This window comes from Pongo abelii, chromosome 16 (genome assembly GCF_028885655.2).
Source record: "Pongo abelii isolate AG06213 chromosome 16, NHGRI_mPonAbe1-v2.0_pri, whole genome shotgun sequence".
NCBI classification, from domain to species: domain Eukaryota; kingdom Metazoa; phylum Chordata; class Mammalia; order Primates; family Hominidae; genus Pongo; species Pongo abelii.
Window position 1 is genome coordinate 39,817,927 of NC_072001.2, and position 23,833 is coordinate 39,841,759.

The 23,833-nt window shown below is 35.1% G+C and overlaps 1 protein-coding gene and 1 long non-coding RNA gene across 2 annotated transcripts in view; one reads left to right on the plus strand and one right to left on the minus strand.

The window, feature by feature from the left end:
• Nucleotides 1-23,833, minus strand: part of MEIS2 (Meis homeobox 2) — a gene marked incomplete at its 5' end in the record, with an annotated part of 207,097 nt that overhangs the window by 79,807 nt on the left and 103,457 nt on the right.
• LOC129050074 (uncharacterized) lies at nucleotides 1,690-23,584 on the plus strand. The gene is made up of 4 exons (XR_008513519.1): nucleotides 1,690-1,808; nucleotides 2,286-2,392; nucleotides 3,774-3,866; nucleotides 23,444-23,584. It is a non-coding gene; the product is annotated as an uncharacterized LOC129050074 (long non-coding RNA).

The window sequence follows — 23,833 nt, forward strand, 5'->3', positions numbered from 1 at the left end:
AGAAATCAATATTTCCTTAACAGCCTAAGCAACATGCATTACTCTTAATACAAATACTCAGAGACTTTACATTCTTCATAAAGGGAGATTTTCACATAATTGGGGTTGAAAGTGGCAGAATATGCTCTCCCAACTTAGTTTCTATTGCTGCAAAATGGAAAAGAATATATTTGGACAGCATTTCACTGATCCCTGTCATCCTCGGTTAAAACTTCTTACCTAAATGTCCAAGTGTGGAGCAACAGGTAACTAAATTTTAATACATCTCAATGGAATATGATAAAGACATTGCAATATCAATAGGAGAACAATATAGAAACAGAAACTATAAACGTAAAACTAACTTTATTGAAGAAATGAGAATATGGCATTTTTCAGGTGGCAAAATTTTTTCATGATGTTCCGTTATGCTGTCAATAAAAAGTTTTAAAAAAGAAAAACTTCTGCCTGAGTAGCACAAAAGTAAGTTATGATAAGATGTAGTAGGAAGAGAATGAACCTTAAGTGATAAAGTGTAACTAAAAGGACTGAGTTTAAAAAAACAAACATCCTGACTAGTTGGTGAGCGTTAACATTAGTCCTCCTTCTGTTCTCCAAAATGGAGCCAGAATGATCACTGCAAAGGACCCATGTGATTTTGTCACTCTACTGCTTGGCATGCTTCAGTGGCTTTCCATTATTTTCAGGCTGAAGACGAAAATGTTTATCATGGCCTTCAAGGTCTCGAACTCCTGATCGAGACCAATGATCTGGTCTCGAACTCCAGACCTCAAGTGATCCACCCACCTTGGCCTCCCAAAGTGCTGGGATTACAGGTGTGAGCCACTGCACCTGGCCAATAGAAACTATTTTTAAAAATTCATTTATGTGTCTCAGGCCTTTTAAAAGTTTTTTTTTTCCTGTTTTCTCATTCTTTCAATAGTGTATTCTGATATGATTCAAAGGAACCCCAGGGACCAACACTTCTCTTGGTTTCCAAATGACCTTAATTTTACTACAGTTTAAGATTCAAGTGTATAACAAATTCTTTTTTTCTAAAGCAGAATTTAGAGGAATCAGTTGTGACAATTCATAGAGGTACACTTTTTTTTTTCTGTGCATGAAAAGCGGTAAAGCCCCGACTCCCAATTTTGAAACCAATTTCTCATATCAAAAGTCTACAAATCTGTTGAAACTACCTCTATTACTTAGGACTAAGAAACAATTTCTTTGTATAGGCTGACTGAACAAGTATCTTTTAAATCTCTTAAGTACGTACTAGAATTAGTCTGTGTTTGCATAGACATCTTTTACTTGTCGATATACACCAACACAGCTGTGGAAGAAAGACTAAGCTTTATTTTCCACTTGGCCATCGGAAACTAAAGTCACTTAATCTCTCTAAGCCTCAGTTTGCTCATCTATAAAACAGGACAATAATACCTGCTTTACAGGTATTTGGGAGGATTAAGTAAGAAAATGATAGAATCATGCTTGATAAGCTGTAGAGCATTCACAAATAGAAAACATAATCAAGATTCCACTTAGCTTGAGGATTCAGACACAGAATTTTGCAGAGTGGCCAAGTCACAAAAGGACTCTTCAAAGGCTTCTACTCTCTGGTGTGACACTGGCACAACACCTGTTGCCCCGGTAGCAAGGCCTTTATTTCAAAATGTTTCACTAGGAAACAGTTAAAAGCTGTTCTTTGGTTAAGCGCACCGACTCTTATTTGGATGCTGCTGCCTCTTTAAAGCTTAGATCTGCATTCTTCAAATGGAGAAAAGGAGAGTAGGCATAAAACTACAGAATAAAGAGCCTGGAACTTAGTAGGTGTTATAAAACATTTGTTTAAAAAAGAAAACATGAATGAATAAACCCAAAGCATTCATCTATTTTAAATTATCCCAATTGCCATGGTAAAATACAAGCTGTAATTAGAAGAATCAGGTTTGGTGCTTTGCCCATAATAAGCGCTGAAAAAATAAAGAGGATGACTGGAGTAATGATGTTCAAATAAGAAGTTAAAATATGAACACTAAAAAACTGTAACTGTACTTTTAATTTAAAAAAACCTAAAAACTAATGACATTGTTTTCCTCTTATTTTAAAAAAAAACAAACCAGCATTCCACTTGAAATGTTTGTGAGATACACAAATCCACTGATTTCCAAAATTAACCTTATGATATTTAAAGATGATATATGCTTTGTTGTCTATGGATACCTGCCAGAACTTGTACTTATGTATTTCTAAACACTTAATTCAGCAATATTTCACATCAATTTTCCCCTCGATTTTTCTAGCTATCATGCCTTGAAAGCAGTTCCTGTCTTTGACCTTGAAAACTCTCAATGAAAATCAGTCACATTTCCATTTCCTAGAAATTCGAAGAGTGTCACCAAACTTTCAGGTACAGATAAATTCTTGTCTGGTTATCCTGTATTGTGAAATGCAAGCGCTTCATTATTTCAGAAAATTCCATATCAGGGCTGATATTGAATTTAAATATCATAGTGAAATTAAAAAAATGAATTTCAGAATTCTGAGTGTTCATATTTCAAGCTCCTACATAGTTCGTTTATTTCTTCTTTCCATCAAGCCACAGAAGTTGACCCCAGTAAGACCATTAAGTCCACCGATTTCATTTGTAATATTTTTGTTCACACTCCAAAAATCAAACTGTTCATATTCCAAAAATTAAGTCATTTGATGTTTATCAACATTTCAATGATTTTCCATATTCTCCCAAATTATTTGAGAGCTATGACATACCACATTAACATTTACATATGAAAAACAGAAGCAAAAAAGCAATTTTCCTAATAGAAGGCATTTAATCATGTTGAAATAAGATCTTACCTTATAGGGCTGCCCCTCAGCCCACCTTATACTTTCTGGATGTTTAAGTCTGTGGCTTTGACTTACATGAGTTAACGTCCTCTGTAAGCTAAATCCAGTATCAGATGGACATGGCATGAGGAACCAGCCGGCATGAGGAACCAGCCAGCATGAGGAACCAGGTCCTATGGTTAAATCTGCATGCCATGTTCAGTCGAGAACAAAACAGTCTTTCCCTAGTCTCTGGTTTCTCTGGCATTTTGGGGTGAGAAAATAACTGAGTTTAGGATAGACACACCCATCAGAATTGTTCTTGAAACCCTTTGCATTTCAATCAGTGCAAAATGCTTTTTAAATATTCCTGCTAACACGTGCCCAAGAGAGAAGAGTCAGTCTCATATTTTCTCAAAGATCAAAATATCAAGAGATGGGAAATCCCTCCATAGAAAACCTTATTATCAAGGCTAAGGCAAGCACCTGGGGAATTAATAGCTGACATACCTCATTTTAAACACCTACCATACGTTCATGGAAAATATAGCCATGTTACTTATCACTTTCTGTTTTCCTTTCACTGGTTTATGTTTTGCCTTGAATAAAAACTGCATGAAAACATAGTCTTACGTTACCAGGTATGCATCTCCTCCATGGAATAGCTCAATAACATTTTTAGTGTTTTATTTATGCAAGCAAAAATGCTCCTCAAATCAGTGCAGCTTGAACTGCTTGAAGAATGCTTTTTGAATTCCAGAATACTGAAGTTTTTTCTAACATCACTCAGGTACAGATACTTCCCAAAAGGCCTGTGACTGCCTTTTCCCCTTTTTGTTTTTTAAATCCCATATCTGTGTTTCAGTCTTCTTTAAATTTATTCATAGTAGAATCATGAAACTTCTTAAGGCCAGGCGGTGGGTTTATAAAAAATAAGGTTTTCTTTTTTTTTTTTTTTTCAGAGTTCCATGAATTTACTGAACGTCTACCATGTGCTAAGTGCTCCTCACATACACCTGCATCAATTTTTCCCTTCTTGACAACAGTCTGAGAAGGTAAGTGATGTGCTTAGGTCACAAAGCTAGTGAGTGGTGGAGCTGGGAATCTAACGAGGTTTTGGTTTTTGTTTTTACTTCCAATTGTTTGTTGTTTTGGCTGGCACACAATAGATGATGTTCATGTGCACAGCCACTCCCAGGGTGAGTCCAAAGTGAGATGACTTTAAGAAAGCAAATGTGTAGGCAGGAGGAATAATTTCAAGAGATCTATTGTACAGCATGGTGACTACAGTCACAAACAATGTATCGTATACTTGAAAATTGCTGAGAGCAAATTTTAAGAATTATCACCACAATAAAAATAAAGTATGTGAGGGAATGCATATATTAATTGGTGTGTTTAGCCATTCCACAATGTATATGTATTTCAAAACATGATGTACACTGTAAATATAGACAATTTTTATTTGTCAGTTACAAAATAATTTTTTAAACTGTCTACTAACACTTTATAAGTAAGAGAAATTAAAAGGAAAAGACAAGTAATTATAAAGAGTTTTATTTTATTTTTTTTTGAGACGGAGTTTTGCTCTGTCGCCCAGGCTGGAGTGCAGTGGCACGATCTTGGCTCCCTGCAACCTCCACCTCTCGGGTTCAAGCAACTCTCCTGCCTCATCCTCCCAAGTAGCTGGGATTACAGGCGGCCACCACCATGCCCAGCTAATTTTTTGTATTTTTAGTAGAGACGGGGTTTCACCATGTTGGCCAGGGTGGTCTCGAACTCCTGACCTTGTGATTCACCTGCCTTGGCCTCCCAAAGTGCTGGGGTTAACAGGCGTGAGCCACCATGCCTGGCCTATAAAGAGATTTTTTTTAAAAAGAAAGCAAATGGAAATGCAAGTGGGTAAGAGTGGCTTCTTCTGGGCAGAACTATATCCATATGTATATTATATTATATTATTATATGTATATAATTATATTATTATATGTATACTTATACATATATATCATTGGAAACATCAGTTCTTAAATACTATGACACACCACAACCAACAGAGACTGAAGGTGCAGGTGCTATAGCTCAGTGCCTAGGAACCTAGACAAATAGCAGCAGATCTAAGGGTTGACACTGAATTGCTTATAAATTTGCAGAAAAAAAATAACAGATTAATAGAAAATGATCATTTTTGTTTGTTTTCTAATATGAGCAATGGAGACATGCAATTCAATATTTACTGTCCACCTACTATGGGCATGGACTGTAAAGAGGAGTAAAACACAATTCCTGCCTTCAAAAACTTAAAAACTCAAGTAGGGGCTAGGCGCAGTGGCTCACGCCTGTAATCCCAGCACTTTGGGAGGCCAAGGCAGGCGGATCACCTGAAGTCGGGAGTTCGAGACCAGCCTGACCAACATGGAGAAACCCCATCTCTACTAAAAACGCAAAAAAATTAGCTGGGCATGGTGGTGCATGCCTGTAATCCTGGCTACTCAGGAGGCTGAGGCAGGACAATCGCTTGAACCTGGGAGGTGGAGGTTGCAGTGAGCCAAGATCGTGCCATTGCACTCCAGCCTGGACAACAACAGAGAAACTCTGTCTCAAAAAACAAAACAAAACAAAACAAAAAACTCAAATAGGGGAGGTGTGGTAAGTGTATATATATATAACAATTCAATAATAAAATTTTAGAACCAAAATTCAGTTGAGGAAAAACACACTTTTCAAGAATGTTTTATATACTTATTTAAAACCAGGCTTCTCATAGCATCAACATTAAAGAAAAGGATTTAAATCAAATCCATGAAATACATAGCAAGAAATGAGACACATCTAAACACAAACTTAAAAAAAAAATCTTGTTGATTGGAAGGAATGGGGAAGTAAAGTAGCAAAGTGTTGAATAGCATAGTTTTTGACATCAAAGAGAATCAAGTTCAAGCTCCCAGTTGAATTTACTATTCATGTGATCTTGGGTGAGTCCAGGGATGATCACCTACTAGAAGGAATAATAATGCCTACAGCATAGAGTTGTCATATTAAAGAAGATAATTCCTGTAGTAAAGTATTTAATAGCACAGTGCCCAACACACAGTCAACTAATAATATTAATAAATATCAATAAATATTAACTTAGCCACAAAAGGTCCAATGTGTTAGTTAAACTACAACAGCTGATACAGAAAGCAGGAGTCTTTTATTTACAGAACTCCCTATCTCTAATTCCTAAAGATAAAACTTAGGAAAGCCTGGTTGATCTTTATCTTCTTGAGTGATTTCTCTCAATAAGGGCTTTAGTGATCACAGGCCACCACACAGTGAAGGGCATTCAGCATCATAAGTGTAACCAGAGGAGAGCCCAGGCAAACAACCTGAATTCCACTCCATTTACTGCTTGCTGAGCAACTACTATAACAAAATACCTTGCTTAGGATCTAAAATTACCCAATTGAAAACTTTCCTTGCTAGCCCTCTAGAAAGGCAGATGCTCTACAAGGACATAACTTTAACCTGTGACAAGTTTTGATAAGCAGTTATTTTCTGGTGAAACCATGGATTAAATGTACCTCTTCTCTATTTGGTAAGATGATACATTATAAACAAAAATTTCTTAACAATTAATCCATGTTTCTTCTCAACAATACAAATTTGTTTCTGGTTTTCAGGCCAATTAATTTCCTTGGCATTTACAACAACAACAATAACAATAAAGATTAACCTTTTGTTAAGTGCACAGTATGTGCCAGAGACTGTGTTAGGTGATTTACATTTTTGCTAATTCCTAGAGCAATTTACAGATGCAGAATCTGAGATGTTAAATGACCTGCCTGAGGTAACACTGTCGTAGTAGCAGAATCCAGATGAATTGAATGCAGGCCAGTCTGGCTCCAGGATCTGTGCTCTTATCTCTGTACCACACTGGTATTGTGCCACAGGCACTGAAGTGTGATTTTTATTGTATCCTTGCTTCTTACATGGATTGTTTTATTTTAAAATGCTAAGAAAATGTACTAATTACCCAAATAATGCAGGTTTACTGTAGAAAAGTTAGGAAAGAAGGAAGAGCAAAAAGAAAACAAATTAAGTCTCAAATAATCTACCATCCAGAAAGGCTAGTATTTTGTGTCTTTACCTCCCAAAACTTTTTCTTTCCATACTTATTTGAATTTGTAACTTTTCTTTTACCAAAAAATGGGCTCATACTGCATATACTCTTTTCTAACTTGCTTCTTAAAAAGTTAATAAACATTTTTCCATATCAATAAATATACATCTCTATTACATTTTGATGGCTGCATAATATTCCACAATATGGATGTACCATGATTTGTCAAATTTGTTTCCAGTTACTAGACTGACTGCTTTCAATCTTATGGCTAAAATAAACATCATAATCAATATCTACTTACATTTTTATTAGATCATTAACTTTTAAGAAAATTACTGGAGGTAAAAATAAAGGGCCAAAAGTATGTATTTTTTTAAAGATGTTTAATTCTTCGGAAAGGCTGTACAAACTGAGAATCCCTCTGAAAATCTGAAACTTGAAATGCCCCACAATTTGAAACATTTTGGAGCACTGACATGATGCTACAAATGAAAAATTCCACAGCTGACCTTATGTGACAGGGCTCAGTCAAAACACAGTGAAAATTTTGTTTTGTACATAAAATTATTTAAAACACTGTATAAAATTACCTTCAGGATATTTGAATAAAGTGTCTATGAAACACAAATAAATTTCATATTTAGATTTGGGTACCATCCCCAAGAATACATATATTACGTATATGCGAATATTCAAAATCTGAAAAATTTTTAAATGCTAAGCACTTCTGGTCCCAAGCATTTCAGATGAGGGATACTCCATGTAAACACTCTTCAGCATATAATATGAAAGTGTCCCTCTCCCACCTCTTTGCCAACATTGGTGCTTTGGCATTTGCCAATATGATAGGTGAAAATGACATCTTATTTTAGTTTTTATTTCCTTAAGTACAATTTGGGATAAACTTTTTTTTCATGGTTACTGATCACTTGCAATTTTCACTAATGAATTACCTAGTGGAGTCATGTCAGATGCATGTTTAATTTGATTGCATACACTCAGCAACATAATAACCTGTATGTAATTAAAATTACACTTTGCATACATTTCCTTTATTTTATATATATGTAATATATAAATATATATAATATATATGAATTACATTTTACATTTATTATATACATATATATAACATATATATATTACTCTAAAGGATTATATAAAAACCCCCATACAATATAGATATTATTAGAAATTTAGGAGATTTTTTCCTTAACTTTGAAAATTCTCCATTTGTCATTTTATACTCTAATTCAGACTATTTATGAAAAAAATATGCCTTACTAAGTTTTGCAAAAAGATGTGCCTCTATTGTGTTAAACCTCCAATTCATTTTTGGGGTACTTTTTTCTAACTTATTTGTAAGAGTTCTTTACATATCAAAAATACTAACCCCTACTTAGTCACATGTTTATTGCAAATAATTCCCTTCAGTTTGTCATTTTTATTTTAACTTTGTTTATGATACTTCTTGCCATACAGAAAATTTAACTTTTTAATAGTTATATATATCTAACTGTGTTTTTCATCCCTGACATCATGCTCTGGAAGACTTCTATATTAGTTCGTTTTCATGCTGCTAATAAAGACATACCCAAGACTGGGCAGTTTACAAAAGAAAGAGGTTTAATTGGAATTATAGTTCCACATGGCTGGGGAGGCCTCACAATCATGGTGGAAGGCAAGGAGGAGCAAGTCACCTCTTACATGGATGGCAGCAAGCAAAGAGAGCTTGTGCAGGAAAACTCCCCCTTATAATAACCATCAGATCTTGTGAGACTTACTATCATGGGAAAGACCTGCCCCCATGATTCAATTACTTCCCACCGGGTCCCTCCCACAACATGTGGGAATTCAAGATGAGATTTGGGTGGGGACACAGCCAATCCATAACAACTTCTTTAACTTAAAATTCCATAACTAATATATTATATCCCACTAATTTTGTTCTTTTATTTCTTACACTAAAATTTTTAATTCATTAGGAATCATATGACATAATCCATTTTGTTTTCTCCCATTTGAAATGTCATCTTTATTTTCAAATTAATTTTATGTAAATTTTGGTATGTGCCTATACTGTCTCTTCTGTTCCACTGACAGGCACCTTCATTTCAGTGCCTGTTTAAAGCTATCTTAATCACTATAGCTTTATAATAGGTATTAATTAAAGTAGGACAAATATCTTTACTGCTCTTTTAAAAATCTTAGGCTACATTAGCACATTTATTCTTCAAAATAAAACTTAGAGTACTTTTTGTCAGGCTTCTCCTCAAAGTCTTCTCTTAAGATTCTGATGTGTAGATAGAGAAAAATTGTAATCTTTACAATATATCCCTCCATTTTTTTCAAGTTTTCCTTTATGTTCCACAATTTCATTTGTCATTTCCTCCAAATAGGAAATGAGCATTCCCTTTTAAAGTTATTTGATATTATACACTTTATTGTGATTTTATCTTTTTATTACATTCTTTTATTGCTGATTAAAAAAAGCTATTGATATTTGCATATTGATTTTGTAACCTAATAAACTCATTGTTTTGAGTAGTTTTTTGTTTGATTCTTTTTATTTCATTTTGTTCTTTTGTTCAGGTAGGCAATTATACCATTTACTAGTTATTTTAATTTTTTCTCCTTTCTGGTACTTACACTTCCGATTTTATTTCTTTTTTTTTTTTCCTCTCCTGCATTGACTAGAATTTCCAGATAAACTTTGAGAAAAGCTGAGAAACTGTAGCTCCTTATTTACAGTGAGACTAGGGGTTCCTTATCCGATATGATACTAGGTATTATTTAAGGTATACAGTATGAGGCTTTGATACGTGAGTGGGCATGTGTGTGTGCGTGCTTGCATATGTGCATGCGTGGTGAGAACATTTAAGATCTACTCTGTGATGGTTAATTCTATGTGTCAACTTGACTGGGTTAAGGAATGCCCAGATAGCTGGTAATACATTATTTCTGGGTATGGTTGTAAGGGTAGACATTAGCATTTGAATCAGTCAACTGAGTAAAGGAATTCCACCCTCATCAATGTGAGCTGTCATCATCCCATCTGTTGAGGGCCCTGACAGGATGAAAAGGCAGAGAATGGGCAAATTCTCTATTCTTGAGCTGGGACATCATTTTCTCCTGACCTTGTATATCAGAACTGCTGATTCTTGGGCCTTCAAGCTCCAAGACTTACACCAATCCCCCAAAACCCCCAAGTTCCAGTTCTCAGGCCTTACATGTTGAACTGGGAGTTACACCATGGGCTCCCCTGGTTCTCGGGCCTTTGGAATTGAACTGAATTATGCCATCACTTTCCTGTTTCTCCAATTTGCAGATGGTATATCATGGGGCTTCTCAGCCTCCATAATTGCACAAGCCAATTCACACAATAAATCTCCTCCTATACATATATCTCTCTATATCCTATTGGTTCTGTTTCTCTGGAGAATCCTGACTGATATATACTCTCTTAGTGAATTTCAAGTATACAATACAGGATTACTAACTACAGTTACCATGCTGTACATTAGATCTCCAAACTTACTCATTCAGCATAACTGAAACATTGTACCCATTTCTCCCAGCCCATGGCAACCACTAATCTACCCTCTGCTTCTAGGAGTTTAACTCTTTTAGTATCCACATATGAGATCATGCAATATTTGTTTTTCTGTACTTGGCTTATTTCACCTAGCATAATGTCTTCCAGCTTCATCTATGTTGTCACAAATGACAAGATTTTCTTCTTTTTTAGCGCTGATTAATACACACATTCTAAGTTTGTATGTACAATCATTTTCTTTATTCATCTGTCAATAGATACTTAGTTTGATTCCACATCTTGGCCATTGTGAATAATGCTGCAATGAACATGGGAGTGCAGATATTTCTTTGACATACTGATTTCATTTCCTTTGGATATATATATTCCTAGAAATGAGATTGCTGAATTACATGATAGTTGTATTTTTAATTTTTCTGAGGAAGCTTCATACTATTTTCCATAATGGCTATACCAGTTTACATTCCCACCAACATTGTGTCAGGGCTCTCTTTTCTCCACATCTTTGTCAACCCTTATCTCTTCTCTTTTGATAATAGCTGTCCTAACAGGTGTGAGGTAATATCTCATTGTGGTTTTGATTTACATTTGCCTGATGATTAGTGACATTGATAATTTTTTCATATACCAATTGGCCATTTGTATGTCTTCTTTGGAAAAATGTCTATTCCAGTTTTTGCCCATTTTTCTATTGGGTTATGCGTTTTCTTGCTATTGAGTTGTTTGAGTTCCTTAAACACTTTGGGTATTATCTCATCAGATATGTGGTTTGCAGATATTTTCTCCAATTCCTATAGGCTGTATATTCACTCTGTTGATTGTTTCCTTTGCTATACAGAACCTGTTTAGTTTGATGCAATTCCATCTGTCTATTTTTGCTTTTGGTCCTTATGTTTTGGAGTCATATCCAAAAAAATCATTGTCCAGACCAATGTCAAGAAGGTTTTTCCCTATCTTTTCTTCTAGTAGTTTTACAGTTTCAGCTCCTACGTTTAAGTATTTAATTCATTTTTAGTTGCTTTTTGTATATGTTGTGAGACATAGTTCAATTTCACTTTTGTGCATCTGGAGTTCAGTTTTTGCAACACCATTTATTGAAGACACTATACTTTCCTCATTGTGTGTTCTTGCACCCTCGTTGAGGATTAATTGACTGTAAGTGCATAGATTTATTTCTAGGCTCTCTATTCTATTTCATTAGTCTATATGTCTGTTTTTGTGCCAGTATTATACTTTTTTGATTACTATAGCTTTGTAGTATATTTTTAAGACAGTTAATATGGTGGCTCCAGCTTTGTTCTTCTTGCTCCACATTGCTTTGGCTATTTGGAATCTTTTGTGGTACCATATAATTTTAGGATTGTTTTTTCTATTTCTAAGAAAAATAACATTGGAATTTTGATAAGGATTGCAATGAATCCATGGATTGCTTTAGGTAGTATGGACATTTTAACAATATTAATACTTCCAGTCCATGAACACAGTATATCTTCCCATTTATTTGTGATTTTGTCCACTTCTTTCACCCATATTCTATAGTTTTTTAGTGTACAGATCTTTTGCCTACTTGGTTAATTTTTTTCCTAAGTATTTTATTGTTTTAGATGCTATGGGATTGTTTTCTTAATTTCTTTCTCTGTTCCTTATTAATATATAGAAACACAACTGATTTTTATATGTTGATTTTGCATTCTGCAACTTTACTGAATTTGTTTATTAGTTCTAAAAGTTTCTTGGTGGTGTTTTCGATATATAAGATCACAAGTTTTGTACATATAAGATTATGTCATCTACAGAGAAATTTTTACTTCTTTCTTTTTGATTTGAATCTCTTTTATTTCTTTTTCTTGCCTAATTGCTCTGGCTAAGATTTCTGGTACTAGGTTGAATAGAAGTGGTGAGAGTGAGTTTCTTGTCTTGCCATAATCTTGGAGGAAAAGCTTTTAACTTTTCACTGTTGAGTATTATGTTAGCTATAAGCTTGTCATATATGGCCTTTATTATGTCAACATATGTTCCTTCAAATACTTTTTCTTTATCTACTGAAATGATCATATGATTTTTATTCTTCATTCTGTTAATGTTGTATGTCACATTTATTGATTTACATGTGTTGAACCATCCTTGCATGCCAGGGATAAATCCCACTTGATCATGATGTGATCCTTTCAATGTGCTGTTGAATTTAGACTATTGGTATTTTACCGAGGGATTTTTGCATCTATGTTCACCAGGCAATTAGCCTGTAATTTTTTTTCTTGCAATATCCTTGTCTGGCTTTGGTATCAGGGTAATGTTGACTTCATAAGATGAGTTTGGAAGTGCTCCCTCCTCTTCCATTTTTTGCAAAAGTTTGAGAAGGACTGATGTTAATTCTTCCTTAAGTGTTTACTAGAATTCACCAGTGAAGCCCTTAGGCCCTAGTCTTTTCTTGTTCAGAAGTTTTTAATGACTGATTCAATCTCCTTACTGGTTATTTGTCTGTTCAGGTTTTCTACCTCTTCATGGTTCGCTCTTGGTATGTTACATGTTTCTAGGAATTCATCTCTTTCTTTTAGGTTATCTAATTTATTGGCACAAAATTGCTCATAGCAGTCTCTTATAATCTTTTGTATTTCTGTGGTATCAGTTGCAATGTCTCCTCTTTCACTTATAATTTTATTTACTTGAGTCTTTTCTTAGTCTAGCTGAAGGTTTGTCAATTTTGTTCCTTTTCAAAAAACCTACCCTTAGTTTAATTGAACTTTTCTATTATGTTTCTTCAATTCAGAGAATTTGTGATTTTTTTTCCTCTTATACTCTTGACTATCACTTTTATTTTATTTGTACTTGATCTTTCTTAAGTAAGAATACCTATCTGTTGGTCCTTCTTTCTCTGTTGTTCATATCATCACTTTCCTTCTCCTTTTCTTTCTATCTTTTTATCCTTCTCTGGACCATCATGGGAGATTTATTCAAATGTCTTCTTCCATCACGTTCTGATTTTCTACAGGATCAATTCTGTTCTTGACGGTTCTCAATGAGTATTTTAATCTTGCTCTTGTGCCTTTAGCTTCCTTACAATCTTCTTTCATCTTCTCTTGTTTGCTTTTTATCTTCTTCTGTCCTTTATCTCATCATTTTACTTTCTATTCCATATTTTTGCCTTTTGATAGAGGACTTGTTTTCTAGTAATACAGTATTCTGATTATTTCTTCTGGATCTTGAATTGGAGCATCCTCAAGTGTGTTATTTGCTTTATTCTGATTAGATGTAGCACTTAGAAAACTGAAATTCAGTCTGCACTGCTAATATTTTTTCCCTTCTATGTCCCACTTCCCACACTGGCTTTCTCATAAGGATTGTATTTATTAGAATGCCCTGCACCACTGTTAACATCCCCCTACTTTCTGTTCATTTGCTTCCTGAGAATTTCAATATCTGTTTGTTATAGAAAGGTCACAGTTGAAGTGTCGGGAAAATGATAATCTCTCAGAGCAGTTCCCAAGAGCCAGAGAGGGATTTCTGCTCAGATTTCTGGTTGGCACAATTCCTGGTTCACTAGGTCAGCAGGCAGATGGTGATAGAGTTGTGAAGCATATTCTTACCTCTCACCATACTAATTCTTTTATTCAATAAAGAGGTACGGTATGCTATGAGTTGAAGCTCTACATGCCTTATAAATAGGACCTATTTCTCCCAGATTCTATTGGTATTAGTTTCTAGCGCCACTGTAATTTTTTATTATTTCTTGTGTTTTCATGGGCATTGAGAGATAAATTATACTGGAAACTGCTAGTCAGATCAATTTTGATACAGTTCTTGTTGACTCGGGTTTTCACATAATTTTATTTTGGGGATGATCAAGTCCTCCTTTTCATTAGCAAAAATTAACCACTTTTGTAATCTTAGGTTTCATACCTCTCCGTAGTTAAACATAATCTTGCCTTCTGTATTCAGCTGTAGCATCCAGATTAGCCTTTATTTAGCCAAAGTCTTTCAGCTCCGAACTTTCTCTTTAGCACTCTGCTTTCAGATGCTGAAACTGGGATACTACAAACTGCATTTCGCCTTTGCCCCGGGCTTCCTGTTAGACACTGCAATTAGGGAGCACTAGAGGAAGACTGGAAGGCAGGAGGAGGGAAAAAGAACTTGCTCCTTCCTGTGCTCTTAATGTTCCACCCACATTGCCTCAGCAATGGTACTTTACTCTGGCAGCTACACAGTTGGTTCCGGCTTCCAGCTTCCTTCAGTGCTCCCAGAGTCAACTTCATTATTCTCATGGGTATCACAACTAGTCTGGCAGTTCTCTCCTCAGAGATCTGAGGCCCAGCTCCTGAGGTATCAGTCCCAGCACTAGCTGGGTGGCTTCCTTTCTCAGAGGACTGAGTCCCAACTCCACAAGGCTCCTCCTCTGGCCTTCTAGGATCTGCTGACCCCGGCGTTTTCCTTTTGTCCTCTCAGCCCTAGAGAAGGTAACGGCTTTCAAAAGTGTTATCTTGTTTCCATTGTGTTCTGTTTTGCTTTTTAAGATTACTAATGCCCCTTTCATGAAATGCCTATATTGAATTCTCTCTGTTAAAATAACTAGTGTGATTTCTGTTTTCTGACTGGACAGTAACTATTATACAGGATACTTTCACAAAATATCTGTGAGCGTAAACATTTCAGGAAGCCAGGCCAAGGGGTGTGTGGAAGGTATGCTCAGAGCTATGCTTGATGATGGTAAAGTGTGTACCCCAAGATTTAGATAAGAAAATAAAACTTTCTGGACTACAGTACTGCCAGATCACTCAGTGTGAGGTGTGGTGTGTGTGGTAGAGAGTACACACAAGGAAATGGGAAATGGTCAGGTTCCATGGCTCACAGCTATAATCCCAGAATTTTGGGAGGCCAAGGCGGGCAGATCACTCAAGTCCAGGAGTTTGAGATGAGCCTGGGCAACATGGCAAAACCCTGTCTCTACAAAAAATACAAAAATTAGCCAGGCATGGTGGTACATGCCTGTAGTCGCAGCTACTTGGGAGGCTAAGGCAAGAGGATCGTTTGAACCTGGTATGCAGAAGTTGCAGTGAGCCAAGACTGTGCCTCTGCACTCCAGTCTGGGCAACAGAGCGAGACCCTGTCTCAAAGAAAAAAAAAAAAAAAAAAAATTGTAGATTTCAAAGGTAAACTTCTAAAACTTAGAAATTTTACCTGCAGCAAGCCCTTCTTGTGGTGAAATGACACTGGTTGTAAACTTTTCAAAGGGAAGTCAGAATCAGGTTGGTGTTCTTAAGAAGAGCAGTGTCTTTCAGGGTCTGGGGTGAAATTATGATAAAATGAACTGGCTAAATAAATGGTCACTGAAAATGAGACCAACTCTGTCATAAGACACTTAATAACATCATAACACTTTGATGGCAAAGAAAAGGCATGTCAGCTGAGGGGCTGAAAGTCCCTTAGTTCCTTTTCTGTTCACAGGGATCATCTTCATCTGATCTAAATGAATCTCAGCTATGACCAGTTTTTTTTTTTTTTTAAACACTTGATTCAGTCACCAAACTGACCACTGGGATTAAATCAAAGAAGACATAACACTCAGTTTCGATGTTGAGAATACTGTTTGCATTGAACATCAGATCTATACAAAATTTTGGTTCAGCTCTTTTACAATTTTTGATAGGTATAATATTTTACTTTAGAAATGCTCATTCATGTCACTGGAACATTTTAGACTCTTAAAAATGCCACAGAATTGCAGTTATGTAGGACGAAAAAGTCTAGAGATCTAATGAGGACTATAGTTAATCATGTTGGATTGTATACTGGAAATTTGCCAGGAGTAGATTTTAGGTTCTCTTACAACAAAAACAAAGCGAAAATAAGAAAAGAAAGGCAACTATATGAGATGATGGATATAATAATTTGCTTGACTGCACTAATCACTATATATATGTGTATCAAAACATCATGTCATATACCTTGTATATAATAAAGCTTTTTTTAAAGGCCAAATACTTATTATTATGCAAATGAGTCACATCAGATACTTTTTTGAGGGGAGGAAACTTTATCCTTTGGGGAACCCTGAATCAATATGTTTTCCTTGTTTATCTATTTCTTAATTGTATTCCAAATATGAGTTCAGAGACAATGAATGTTAGCTGACATTCCTGTCACTTGGCTTGATAAACCTTTCAGACATAGCAAAAATATTGTTATTTCTTACAAGGGTCCTCTCTAGACAATTGCTATAACTTTACTTGTTATAATAGATAACAGTCCTGAGGAAAATAGTTTGCCTTGGCCCAGGGTAGAATACCTTAAGGCACACTGCATAAGTCATTACATAGTGGATTTGTAGAAAGAAGGAAAAGATTTATTAAAGCAGAAATTTACAATAAATACCCATTAGCTATGAAAATATCTTAAAACAATAACCATCAACCATTCTTTCATATGAAGATAACTCTTTCCTGTCTCTTCACTTCAATGAGATGTTCAAGATTTGGTAGTTCCCCCAAACAATAATTTGCATTCACCCAAGAATTTCTGAAGCATTTTAAGAGGGTTAATTCATTATCTTTTATAATATAGCCAAAACTTACTTATTACTAGATCATCTTATCCCTTCTGCATGGAAAAAGACACCAAAGTAACATACAGAGGAAAATCTTGCATTAAGAAATGAAAAAAGGCTAGCAAGAAAAAAGGACGGGGTCCTGTTTTGTAGATATTGAGATCCACCAGTGATTACAAAGACAGCCAGCTTCTATAAACACATCTTTAATTAATCCTTTAACTGTCAGACTTCAAAACACCACTATTAAAATAATATTTCTTCTTATCTTCAGTGCTTGACATTTCCTTCATTTGCTGACTCATTAACCATCAGAAAACATGCTAAACACAAAGAATCATGTTCTTTGAGAGTTAACAAGTCAGGACGGTACTAGAGAGGTTAAGGACCAGTTAGACAATTTGTGGGAAGAACAGAACTAAAGCTCTTGGTTTTCCTGTAAATTTTCAGCCCAGTGGGATTTCTGCTTGCACCGCCACTGCCCAGCTGCCCCCTTATCATGCAAGTGGCCTAACTCTGTCATTTATATGCTCATGACAGTATTCACCTTTGAAAATACAAGAGGTTTAGGTTTGGTGTAGGTTCGACTTGGGAGGATAGTAATATTTGCCTTCAGGACTTTTTCTTTCAGTTTCAATTCCTTGCATACTCGTGTGGCCTTCTAGTCACACAGGGTCAGCTTGGACTACAACTGCCTTAGGCCCAGATATGGTCTCTGCCCAAGGTTCCTTTACTTCTCCCAAGCCATCAAAACTCTTCCCTGAGATCTTCTCATTGAAAATGAATGTTAACATTGGTCTAATCACATAAATATAGCTACTATTACAACTCTAGTAGTGATGCTGCACTTCTATTACTACGGGCTAACTCATGTTTACGGAACTGTGTGGCACATTTCACATAATGGAATAGTTTAATTGTTGGTTTACCAGCACTTATTTGGCAGTTGTCAGATATTTGTTGACCATTACATGACAGTTGTTTCTGTAGTGTAAGTACAGTGTAGCAACATGCCAGCTTACTTGTTGGTAGTCCCCGTTAGGCTGTAGGTCACTTGAAGTGGGGGCATTGTATCTTCATTTGGAAGCAGTTTTGTTTGTTTGTTTGTTTGTTTGTTTTTGTTTTTTGAGACACAGTCTCACTCTGTCGCCCAGGCTGGAGTGCAGTGGCGCGATCTCGGCTCACTGCAAGCTCCGCGTCCTGGGTTCACGCCATTCTCCTTCCTCAGCCTCCCAAGTAGCTGGGACTACAGGCGCCCACCACCATGCCCGGCTAAATTTTTTGTATTTTTAGTGGAGACAGGGTTTCACCGTGTTAGCCAGGATGGTCTCAATCTCCTGATCTCGTGATCCGCCCACCTCGGCCTCCCAAAGTGCTGGGATTACAGGCATGAGCCACCGCGCCTGACCTGGAAGCAGTTATTTTTGTACACACTTCCCAAAGAAAACAGTTTGATTTAAAGTTTAAATGTATTGATTCAATGAGTAAGTGAATCCACACTTTGTTGAATCTGCAGAAAAAAAAAAAACTTTGTCTAATATCAAATCAGCCAATAGAGCTAGTGTGGAAATTATAAATTTATTACTATTAAAATAAATGATAATTTTGAGTGACTAAGCTGTAAATGGAGTCTCTTGTTCACTTAAATCATTTTCAGAGTACCTCCTTTTGGCATATCTGGAAACATTTTATTTGAAATTATTATTTTGGTTTGAATTTTTACCTATCAAAAGAACTAGTCAAAAAAGAAAGATGAAAGAAGGCACTAAGTATATACAGTTTATTGGTATAGTTTAGTGGGCTTTTTTTTTTTTTTTACAGCTTTAAGATGCAATTCACATAACATAAAATGGACCAATTTAAAGTGCATGATTTGATGTATTTAAGTATATTGTAGATTTTAAAAAGAAGCAAAAACTTAACATTTTTAGTACAATAATTTCAAGTGTGAGTGCCAGAAAGGGAGATAGGGCTTTTCAGAAAAAAAAAAACAAAAAACTGATATTGAGAGCTATTAGATAAATTTTCTTCTGAGGGAGGATTTGAAGCTCTGAAAATCTAGGAAATGTAAATCCAAAATGTGCTAAACACAAGACTATAAGGCTTTTTCCTGAAATGAATAAATGAATGTGAGTTTTTTGCCTCTTTATTTTCTGTGAGTCAAGGGCATGTATAACTATTTTTCAGCTTTACCTCATGAAAGCTCTGAGCTTTCCCTTCATGTTAAAATATATTATTTAACATTTGAGTATGTCAACACCACATTAGGCACTTTAAAGAACAGAATTAGCCATACTTCCTACTCAGGGGACTTGTCTACTAAGTATCAGACTAAAGCAAAATGCTCTAGAATTCCCTCACATCAGGCAATCCATAGAGTGATATTTTCCCTTAATTCTTCTGTAAAATCAATGAGATTTTTCTCTCTTTTTTTTTTTTTGTGCAAACTCAAAGGAACACTCTTTGATTTAACATATACCTTTAGAAGTTCTGTTTGGCACATTCCACATCTTATTCTTTTATCATGGGACAGAATCAGTGACTACATCACAAAGCAAAAGGAGTTCCCATTTTCACTAATTCTGTCATCACCTACGTTATTGTAGGTGGGATATTTAAACAAACGAGAGCTTATTTCTCTCATGCATCTTCATAGCGTACACTAACTTAATAAGGTTGACGGTATAATGCAGTGAGAGAGCCTGAAGAAAATAAATACAAAGTGCTTTGGTCTAGGCATACTTTTGCAGTGTAAAAATAGTTGGAAGTAAAATTTTTAATTATGCTATAGTCTAGGATGCTTTGTGAGCGTTAGAAATATAAGGCAAGTACAAAGTATTAACTCTTAAAGCTGTCAGGCTACACTTTAAAAGATGATTAAAAGTACATATTAAAGTGTTAATTTCCAATTGAATAACTTGTTTAGTCACTGAATTGCTAATCGGCTTCATTTATAGTTTTACCAGAGGCTCCTTAAACTTTTTGGTCCGCCAGATTAACTCTGCTTGGATAAATATACTATAATCAACTAGATTAATTAGTCAAATTAGCTTAGTATTTCTTCCTCAATACTTAGAAGTTGAAAAGTTCATAATGTTGAAATTAATAATTCAGCATCAGTTGCTAGTCTAAAGTTTTTTTAAGACTAAATGTAATAGTGACAAGTGTTACAAATTCAGAAGAATTATAATTAAGCAAGCAGATGTACATTTTGAAATAGTGCCTCAATGAATATTAAAACATCCTGAATAAATTCTTGCTAGAGTTTAATTTGGTGATATAAATTGTTGAAAGAAATAATAAAATTATTAGCATACAGTGTTTTCTAAAAGATTTCATTGTCATTTACTGTAAATGGTGTTGTCAATATGCTAGTTCATAGATATATTTGGGAAAACTTGGCCCACATGGTTCTCTCATCGAATCTAGGGTGTTATTTCATGGACAAAAAGAACTTGTCTTAAGATATTAGGCCTTGAAACTGGGTCTTTGAGTTTTTTCTACCAGAGAGTGTAGTACTTTCTCAGAGCAAATACTCGTGAAATTAGATAATTTCATTTTGCAAACAATCTGGAAAAGATTTGGAGAATGAGGAAGAGGGGGAGAGAAGGGGGGTGATGAGAGGAATCTACTCAGGTTTTCTAGCATGGATTTTGAATTTTGCCTTGAGATATTTAGAATTGAAATAATCAAAAGGTAATCATATTACCTAACTTAGGATAGAAAATGTAAACGAATCCTAAATTTCTAATACTTACCCTTCCTGCTAAAACTATGAGTCTTCCTAATGGAGAACAATGAAAAGTTAAATAGCCTGATTCCACCACTAATTCTTGGAAATTATCTGTAGCTGAGAATTGTTACACAGTCATTTTACCTTCAAAAAACGGCAGCAAAATGTCAATGAATAGGTAGTAGGAGGAGTTCTGGAAGGATGAGCACACCAATAAAATTATTAAAAACCAGAGGTAGGTGAATTATTACCTGGATTTCCTTTCATATGATTGGAGAGAAACCCATGAGAGTTTAATTCCGGAATCTTTTTGTATTTTATAAATATTTAAATGAGGCAAAAAGAAACTTCTAGAATTCCAGTCTTTAACTAATTCTACTGTACTTTCATTAAAAAAAGTATTAATCCACTTGTCAAAGTCTCCTGGGGCATCATATCATTCCTTATAATTGTCCTTTATATTCTAAATGGTAGATGGATCTCAGTATATTTCTTCAAGGTGAAGAAAATAAAATGGAAACATTGGTTTTTCAACAAAAAGGTAACTATCAGCAGGAATGATGCAAAGTTTGCAATCTGACGGTTTTTAAGGATGATTTTAAAGCTCGTCTTAATCTTTGACTGGTTACGTCATTTGTAACTAAGGAATATCACCTCCTAGATCCCTAACAGAAAATATTTGTATATTAAAATATAAAGGCTGTGTGTATGTGCTGCACTATCAGGCTGAGCAGTTTGGGGTTAAGTATTTTCAGCAATCTTAAAAGTCAAACTCATGTAATCCATTATAACTGAATCTACAAATGTCTTCAGGTAAATTCAGAAGACTGAAGCAAAAGATTTTTAGCCCAAAAGATACCTTCTACTGAGGTTCTTACAGAATGTCAGAGTGCTTTAAATTATGGTACTAATAGAGAGAGATTACATATATATAAATGTAGACATTTTTATGAACAAAATCTTACAATGATAGTCTTGTCACCAGGATCAAACAGAAGCTCAAACCAGCTACCTCCATAAGGTGTGAAGTTGAGATGATTTTCAGGGTCAATAAAGCCAAAGTAATTTTAGATTGAATGCTTTGTTTTCCAAAAGAAAAAGAAAAAGTATGCACATCTCTATTCATGATGTGTGTGTGGGTGGTATAGTTTTGAGAACTTGAGGAGAGTGGTGCTTGGTATAACCTAGGCAGCAAGGGAAAGCATTTAAAAATACTGTCAACGATTCTGGCAGGAAAGACTGTATAAATATACTGTAGACTCAAACATAAGTGAGCTGGTTAAAAAAAGAAAAGAAACTGCAAAGGAAAACTTCAAAACTTCTACCCCCATGATGAAATAAATTACGTAAAGGAGGAAGTTATCAAGGGTTTTCATACCCACCATCTACCTAATTTCAAAAGCCTAGTTCTTAAGGAATTTTCTTTTCAAATCTGAGGATTCAGTATTCAGCCAATATAATTGGTCGGATAGTCTTAGCATATTTTGTGAAATCATTTATAAGACTACCAAATGTCTTGGGAACTTTTTCCTCTAATCACTCCTGAATCCGTCCAAATTGGTTTTAAATTATTCCTTTCGTAATGGTAAATTTTTATTACAAACATGTTTTTTACTCCAATTTAAACACAGATATGTCAGTTTGAAGTTGAAATAATTAGATCCTACATGGTTTTTCATGCAGCACATTATTATATTGTATCAAAAATCCTATCCCATCATGGAAAAGATGTGAAAGGTTTATATGAATTCCAAGTTAATTTATTTCATTAAATGGCTTATACTGTGCATGTAGGTGTGCATTTATTTTCAAGCACAAACATGCAAATACACAGAACCATGAATTATATTCCACAGCATCCCTTTTAAAGTGTGTTTTTTCTTTTAAAAATCTTTACATGAATAATATCCACCATCATGGACCTTGAACACTGATGATTCTGGCTAACGCTTTTATCCTTTGCTTGAAATTACAGGATCAGTCTAGCCAGAATTTATGAGAACCAGACCTCAGACCTCACATAGCTCACATATTAGACCATTAGGCATCTAACTACCTCTGAACAATTTCAATGCATTATCTCGCCTTTTCCCTGGGGCACAAACTTCACTCGTCCATACTTTTAATATATTTTGTCTGCATGAAGCAGATCGAGTTATTACATGCCAGCGGATCACAACTTACAGAAATTTCATTGCTTCCCAATGATGCAACAAACGTCTCTGTTCTCCTCCCTGATATGGGGCTGAAGGGAAATGGTCAATACCGCAAATGTCTGTAAATTATCCGGCGGTTTTATGTAAAGTCTATTTGATATTTTTACTTAAACACTTTAAACATTTTCATGCATTCCCACCCATAGACACTTAACCAAGGAAGGCCATATCCATGCACTTTTTTTTCTAATTGCATGCCACTTCAAATGAACTAGGAAAGTGCCTAGATAAATGAAAACCACCTAACTTTTACTTTCTCCAGTACATTCCTGATTGAACATCTCTTGTTTTTACTTACATTTTGATTTGCAGGTTTCTAAGTCTTACAAGCCAGAAATTTATTTGTTCTTCAAAAAAGAAATTTAGTGATCAAAGATTTAAAAATTAATTGATCTTTGAACTTTCCTAAACCTTTTACCTGGATTAATGGCAAAGCCATTACGTTCTTTTCTTTCATTAGGGTTTTTTTTTTTTTCTTCAGCAAGGCTGAACAGGAAACAAGGGTGATCCTATCCTGTCCCTAGAGGCAGTTCATCAGCTAGCTCAGTTTACAGCTACTAAAAAAAAAAAAAATAAGAAAAGAAAGAAAGGAAAAGAAAAAAAGAAAGGAAAAAAAAAAACCTAGAGGTAAGTAGTACTCAGAAATGTTGCATTTTTTCATGAGGAACTATTGTGGTAATGCGAGCACACAATAGGCATTTTTCTTGTTCGACTTGAATCTTTGTATTATTATTTTTCATTATCCATTCTGAAGTTACGTTTCTCGGACTTCTGGGCTAGTTAACCATTTCTTATAGTCTAAGATATACATATATATATACGTATATATATATGTATATATATGTGTGTGTATATATATGTGTGTATATGT